Genomic DNA, 7,017 nt, shown 5'->3' on the forward strand with positions numbered 1-7,017 from the left:
AGCTAGTAATGATTTACCTGGTGTTTGTAGTTCAATTGCTTTCAAAGGAAAAATGACATCTGTCTGTAAGAAACAGATAGATTCCTCACTGCTGCCTGTAACATGTGAAACCCAGCATTTCGGCACAGAAGTCATTCTTCCGCTGCATTTCTGTAGTATTTGGAAGGATAACTACAACACAGGACAGCCTTTCAGAAAGCTATATTCGACAGAACATTAGTCCGAAAGTTAAATGGAAAACACTAGTCTAATCTTCTAACCAACCTCTCCCTGGAAAAGTGTTCATTTCATGGTTACTTCACATAACCAGCAAACCAGGGAAGGATGCTGATGTAAGATGCGAGATGCAGAAGCTCTACCTGTGTTTGCAAATCAGTGAGTGTGGATTGAGGCAGAACAGAAGAATCTTCCCTTGGTGTACCTAACAGGAAGCCAAAAGAAAGAGCAGAGGCCATAGTCTCTGTTTGCGTTTACGTATAGGACCACCCCTAAATTAGTGGTTTGCTTTGGGTGACCCCTAAAGTGCTAGTTGGAAAGCTAATGTTGTATAGATCTTTACTCTAAGGTCCAGGGGGACCTAACTAAGTAGAAACATCTCAGTTATTGTGGCAACCAGTCACCTTGTTAAAGCTGGACAACCAGGTGTTTAGGAAGAGAGTGGCCGAGAGATCAGTTCCTTCTGTCCCGCTGAACTGTCTTTCACCTTGAACTCACAGAGAAAGAATCTCTGTTACCGGCATAGGGAAAGATAAGAATGCATGCATCTGAATATTTGAATACTAACCTGTATAGACAACCCTTCTGGGGTTTCTTTGGAACTATAGCTATGCTCTATTCTGTTGAGTGAATTGTTTTAAATACAAATGTAATCAGTGAATTAAACAGGCAGCTGCATTTCTTTACCTCTGCTAGTTCCCAATAATCACACAGAGAAGTCATGCTTGTGTCAAGCTGCACCTCAATATCTGGGTAGTTAAATGATTCACTTTAACCCCTCCATGCTAATCTGGCTACCTCCCAGGCCACGATACCTGCAGTTTAATATTCTAGATCTCTCTGCTTCAGATGTTTCTTCCCACAGTGTCTTCTTGGATCCTCTCCTCCTTGCTGATCTGAATCTCTACCCCTCCCCACCTACCTCCTCTTCCCTGGCTGATGAAAGCTTCTGCCCTATTCTCTCTTCTGCCTAGCCATCGGGTGAAGAGCTGAAGATCTCTTGCTCACATATTGTTTCTCTGGCTGGTGTGGCAGGTAGGTTCCCAGGGAGTGCTGTGTTTTCATTTGGCCATAAGAAATTTTAAATTTGCTTCTGTTATTTCTTTTTACATCTGTTATACTTATTCATCATTCAATCAATAGTGTATTGTTTAATCTCCATGAGTTTGTATGTTCTAGAAGTTTTCTTGTTGTTGGCTCATAGCCTTATTGTAGTGGGACCAGATAGAATGAAAGGAATTATTTCAATTTGTTTTAGAGAACATTCCATGGGCTGTTTGGAAAAAAAAAAAGGTATTTAGAGGAAATGCTCTATAGATATCTGTTAAGTCCATTTGATCTATAAAATAAATCAATTAACATGATTCTTTATGTTTTGTCAGGGTGATCATCAACTGGTGACCGTGGGATATTGAAGTCACTACTATTGTGTTAGGTTTACTCTGTGACTTTATGCCAACAGGTATGCCTTATGGAATCAGGTACACCTGTGTTTGGGAAGTATATATTTAGAATCCTACTGTCTTCTTGAGGGAGGGAAGCAAGATGGAACTTTATCTGTCCTCACTAGTTTTGGTTTTAAGTCTATTTTGCTAAATATTAAAACTGGGACACCTGCCTGCTTCCTAGATCCATTTGCCTGAAATTTTTTTTTGTCTTTTTATTTCATCCTCTGTGTGTGTGTGTGTGTGTGTGTGTGTGTGGTGATGCACATTTATTGGAAGCAGCAAACAGATGGCTCCTACTTTTTAATCCAATCTACTAGTCTGTGTCTTTTGATTAGCCAATTGGGACCATTTAGAGTTATAATAGAAAGGTGCGTATTAAGTCCTGTTATTTTGTTGATTTTATAGTGTTTAACTTTTTTTTCCCTCTCTTGCTCAGTATTATTCTACCATGGTTCATTCTTCCTATGTAGATGAATTTGTTTGTTTTTCTCCAGTCTAGGGAGCTCTTAAAGTATTTTCATTAGAGGCAGCTTAGTGTGGTCATGAATTCATCTAATATTCATGGAAAGATTTTATTTTTCTTTCAATTGTGACAGATAGCTTTGGGTATAGTGATTTGAGTTGGCACTTGTCTTTTGGAACCTGACATCCATCCATCCAAGCTCACTGGCCTTGAAAGTTTCAGTTGAATAACCTGCTGACATATTGAATGGGATTGGATGTATTCCTGTGAGACTTAATGTTTTTCTCCTGTTGATTTCAATATACTCTGCTGTTCTGGGCATTTGGGGTTTTACTCATGCTTTGAAGATGATGGTTTTTTCCTGTCCTGTCTGTTTGGGAATCCTAAATGCCTCTGGTATCTGGATTGGCATCTCTTTCCCTATCTCTTGGGAAATTTCTGCTCTAGATCTTTCAAAAATATTTTTTATGCTCTCAGGATGGAATTCTTCTCTTTCTCTATGTATCATCTGTAGATTTGGTCTTTTTTAGAGTATCACATATATCTTAGATTTCCAGCTAATAACTTCTTCCTTTTGTCCTTGCTTGATGACTCCAGTTCCTCTGCCTTGTGATCAAGCCCATAGACTGCTTTTTTCCTTAAGCCATTCTATTGGTGAGATTTTCCACAGATCTATTTGACTTATTATGTTTTCCATTTCTGACATCCAGATTGTTTATCTGTGTTGAATTTCTTTTGTGTTGTGCATTACCTTATTATATTTGGCTGTTACTCAACTTGTTACATACAGCTTATTTACATTCAGTGGTTTGTGCTCTCAGTAGGAGCTTATTTTCCTCTTTGGTTTCTTTGACCACACTGTAATCATTAGTTTGAGCCTCCTGTCTGGGGTTTCATTCAACTCATGCACACTAGGTGCTGCTACTGTAGATTAGCAATTTTTGGAGGACTCATGAAACTTTGGTTTTTCATGTTCCTTATGCTACTACTGTATTGGGATTTATGAATCTGAGGTTTTTTCCCATTGGTGATAGTTTTAAATCAGCCATATTCTTTCAATTGAAGTATTTGTACTGGTCAAGTGAAGCTTAGATATAGCAGAGTTGAAGTTTGTGGCTCACAAAATAGTTTCCAAGTCCAGCAGCTCAGGGTGCCTGGTGTTGACTCTACATTATCCCATGAGTAGACTATTAACTGGGAGAACAACCTTGACTGCTGCATATTCAGTATGCAAATGCTATACCAGTGCCCGACCCCTGACCCCTGACTTCAATAACTGTAGGAGGATAAAAACATCAAGGAGAGTACAGAGTGTACTCAACTCAGGTTTCAGTCAGTAAAGTTAGGATTGAGAGGGAAGTAGGTTGGATGAAGACAAGGACAAGATCAACTTTGAAAGGCAAGAAAATCAATGTGGATAAAGTAGCTGGAATAGTGTTACAATTCTCAGATTTTTTTTTGAGATTGTTAAAGCTATGGAAGATGGGGGATAAGATGGGAAGAGACATGGCAATACAAGAGGAAGTATAAAAGATATGGGTAAAAGGTCTAGTAAAGAATGTTTCGTAGGGGCTGGAGAGATGGCTTAGGGGTGAAAAGCACTGGTTGCTCTTCTAGAGGACCTGGGTTCAATTCCCATCATCGACATGGCAGCTCACAACATCTGTAAAGCAGTTCCAGGGTATCTGATGCCTCTTCTGGCTTCCATGGCACCACACACATGTGGAGCAGACATACATGCAGATAAAACGCTCATATTTAAATAAAAGCCCATAGTAAACTGTGTGAATAAATATACACAGCCATCCTAAAGCATAACCAAACAATATGACAGACAAATGCAAAAATGATCTTAGTTAGGGTTGCTACTGCTGTGATGAAACACCAGAACCAAGAGTATTTATTTGGCTTATACTTCCTCTTCTTAGTCTATCACTGAAGGAAGTCAGGGCAGGAACCTGGAGGCAGGAGCTGATGCAGAGGCTACAGAGGAAAGCCACTTAACTGGCTTGCTTAGCCTGCTTTCTTATAGAACTTGGGACTACCAGCCCAGCCAGCGGGGCAACATCTACAATGGGCTGAGCCCTCCCCCATCAATCAGTAGTTAAGAAAATGCTCCACAGGCTTGACTACCATCTTCTATAGATGGATTTTCTCAGTTGAGGCTACTCTCTCAGGAAGGAAGAGCTTGACTCCTGCAGCCTCCCTGCTCACTGTTTCTAGAATGTGTGGAAGAGGAGGTTTTAAGTCCTTTCTGACCCTGCACTGCACGATGACCTCTCTGGTCCTCTGGGTCTGGGTCCCGTGTAGGTGAGGAGTGGTATTTCCCTTGCAGTTTCTTTTACTCATACTCACACAACTTTAACATTCTAGAAAGAAGCCCATGACTGAGCTGGAGACAGTGAGACTGTCTACTTTTCCCGTTAGTCAAGGCGTGTGTGTGTTTCTGTTCATAGTTCTTGGTTTTCTTTTGGGATGCACGAGGAAACACATGGTGGATAATCTTGGATAGACACGTTTTAATGCTTAGGACAGAGAAAATAAGCATCCAGCTAGGCCAAGATGTGTTGGCAGCACGGGTAGTGTCCTAGAGAGTTGGAAGAAGGAAGGGTCAAGTCAGTAGGGGGTTCTTGCACTTGTTATCAGACTCAAGTTATTCAGTTCTCATCACTAGCCAGTGAGTTAGCAACAACAGCAAGACAGCAAAAATCCCCAGTTTTTAAAAAAGGGAGAGGGGGAGAGGGAGGATGGGACAGAAGGAGGGAGAGAAAGAGGAGAGAGAGAGGGGAGAAAGGAGAGAGAGAAAGAGAGAGAGAGAGAGAGAGAGAGAGAGAGAGAGAGAGAGAGAGAGAGAGAGATTAAAACAAACAAAACAAAGCTGAGGTCCAAACAAATATAAAAATTTTTAGCAAGAAAAATGGCTTGGTAGGCTAAGCCAAAACCAAGAAACAGAAGAGTTCCCCTGTAATTGCTGTGTGGCTTACAGTGGGCCACTTTGCTCTTCATGGATCATTTCTCGCTTGTGGTACAGAGGGGTCTTTGAAAAGTATGCAGTGAAGTGTTCTAGAACTCCCCTTTAACATTTGCATAAAACACCTATCCAGCTCTCCTGTCCTTTGCCTTGAGATTCACCTGGTGCTTTAAAATTTTTTTCTTTGATGTAGGCAAAAGCAAGGAGAAAGGCAAGAAGGACCCAGGAGAGAATGGTGAAGCAGAGAGTGGGAGCTTGAGCCTGGTGTTCAGATGCAGCCTCTCCTCTCTCTCTCTCTCTCTCTCTCTCTCTCTCTCTCTCTCTCTCTCTCTCTCTCTCAAGAATGTCATTTCTTCCAGTATCTGGACCACATCTGTCAGGGTTCCCCAGAAAACCAGTCAATAGAATATGCATAGATGCAGATGCTTCTTACATCACACTGACCTGTAGCCTGTTAAGCAGATCATAAATCAAAACTATAAAGCCGAAAACACATCCAGTGTACACAATGCATGCAGCATCACAGCTTAGCTGCATGTTGTACTGTAGAGTTCTGGTTGTTTAGAAATGAGTGTGGGACTGACTGGGAGATGCAGGTTAGTGCTACACCTCAGCATCATTACAGAGTGGAACCACCTATTGCTAGCAGGGAAAAGAGATCAAAAGTTCAAAAGCTAAAATACAGCATCTGCTGAGTGTGCATTCAGCACCATCCTTAAGCTACGAAATTCTGAGCTGAGCCACCGTAAGTCAAGAAATAGCTGTTGGGATGCGCACTTTTAACTACAGCCCTTGGAAGGGAGAGGCAGACATATCTCTGCGGACTGGAGGCTAGCCTGGTCTCTCTATAGTGAATTCTGGGAGCCAGGACTTAATAGAGAGACCCTGTCTCAAAATACAAAAAAAGGAAGGAAGGAAGGAATCAATCATCAATCAGTCAATCAATCAGTCTTTGGAAATTGGCTTACAGAGATCAGGAATTCCCACAACATGCAAGAGATATCCAAGAAAGCCAGTGGTGTAGAGTGGGCTGGTGAGACTAGGAACAGCCAATGAAGTAACTTGCAGTCCCAGGATAAAGACCCGGAATGAGTCCTGAAGAACCATAGCTATGATGTAGAAGGCCACAAGCTAGAGCTCCTAGCTCAGGAAGAGAAAGAAAAAATTCATGTACCTTCTATTCTACTGGGGTTTGGGCTCCCAGAGGATTGGATGATGCCCAGGTCTACTTCCATGGGTGAGAAAGCACCATCTTTATTTAGTCTACTGACTCAAATGTGAATTTTCTTACAGAAAACTTTATACACCCATCTGGAAATATTTTGCCAGGTATCTGGACCTTCTTTAGCTCATTCAAGCTGAAATAAAATAGTGTCCTGGTTTCATCTCTATTGCTGTCTTGAAATACTCTGTCCCAAAGCAGAGTATGGGAGGAAAAGGTTTATTTCAGGTTACACCAACAGTCCATCATTAAAGGGTGGACAGAGAAAGAACTTGAGTTACATCTGATGGAGGAATCCTGTTTGCTGCTCTTTTGTAGGCTCTTCACCTGCAAGCCTTCCAATAGAGTCTAGGGTTACCTTCTGTGGGAATGGTGCTGCCCACAGTGGTCAATTCACAATCAGAGCAATACCTTACAGACATGCCCACAAGCCAACCTGATCCCTCAATTAAGACTCCTTTTCAGGTGATTCTTAGGCCATGTCAGGTTCACAGTTAAAGCTAACGAGGACAAATATTAAGCAGCGCATGTAGCTCTATAAATGGGAAAAAAACAATCGGTTTGGTTTGCTTAAGACTAAGGAATCTCCCAGGATATAGACATTTTAATGCTAAGGCAGGGAACACCTGAGCAAACCTGAGGAAGTATTTGTTAACCTGTTTCCTTTTTTTTTTCTTTTCTTTTTTCCCCTTCCCTT

This window comes from Mastomys coucha, unplaced genomic scaffold, assembly GCF_008632895.1.
Source record: "Mastomys coucha isolate ucsf_1 unplaced genomic scaffold, UCSF_Mcou_1 pScaffold16, whole genome shotgun sequence".
Classification (NCBI taxonomy): domain Eukaryota; kingdom Metazoa; phylum Chordata; class Mammalia; order Rodentia; family Muridae; genus Mastomys; species Mastomys coucha.